Genomic DNA, 1075 nt, shown 5'->3' with positions numbered 1-1075 from the left:
CTACTTAGAGAACTTACTCTAGTCATTCTTTTAAGGCAGTCCTCCTGGCAACAAATTCTCTTAGTGTTCCTTCCTCTGAGAACATCTTGACTCCCCCTTCATTCTTGAAGGATATATTTTGCTAGGTATAAAATTCTGACAGTTGTAGGGGAGGCAGAGATTACCTCCAATCCTCCCTTTCCTGTTAGCTCTTAGTGAACTCTTCAGCTGGCTCTAGAAACCACATTGACACCAGGAAGATTAACAAGACAAAAGTATACAAATTTTATTAGTTTTACATATATGTGAGGACCTTTGCAAGAAAGTTAAGTCCAAAGATATGGCCAAAGCAAGATGCTTTTATACGTTTTAGACAAAGAATGATAAATTTGAGAAGAAATGACAAGCAGGACAAAGAAAATCTGGGCTGAGTATCGTGGCTCATGCCTGTAAGTCCAGCACTTTGGGAGGTTGAGGCAAGAGGATGATTTGAGGCCAGGAGTTCGAGACCAGCCTGGGCAACATAACAAGACCCCATCTCTAAATAAATAAATATATATAAAAGCTGTGTGTTGGCACAAGTCTTGTTCCTAGCTACTTGGGAGGCTGAGGTGTGAGGATCACTTGAGCCCAGGTGTTCAAGGCTGTAGTAAGCTAGTCTTAACCTCCTGACCTCAGGTGATCCACACATCTTGGCATACCAAAGTGCTGGGATTACAGGCGTGGCCCCTGTGCCCAGGCTTTTTTATTTTTCTGAGATGAACTCTTGCTCTGTCACCTGAGCTGGAGTGCAGTGGCAGATCTTGAAGGCTGTGGTGAGCTGTGATTGCACCACTGCACTCCAGCCTGGGTGACAGAGCAAGACCCTGTCTCAAAAAGAAAATCTGGCTGAGGCAGTAAATTTTCTAGGGGAGTCGCTAGGAGATATATGTGGAGGGGTGTGGGTATAAGACAGGTGGAAGGTAAGGGTTACTTCGTTAAGTACGTTTATTCAGGTTCATTGCAGCCTCCGATTCCAAGCCTCTATTGATAAGGGCTATTTTCTTGCTCTGGCATGGTGACAGTACCCCTCCCAGAGGAATCTTTATGACTTACT

The sequence above is a fragment of the Colobus angolensis genome, unplaced genomic scaffold (assembly GCF_000951035.1).
Source record: "Colobus angolensis palliatus isolate OR3802 unplaced genomic scaffold, Cang.pa_1.0 Scaffold327, whole genome shotgun sequence".
NCBI lineage: Eukaryota > Metazoa > Chordata > Mammalia > Primates > Cercopithecidae > Colobus > Colobus angolensis.
This window is presented reverse-complemented; position numbering follows the sequence as displayed.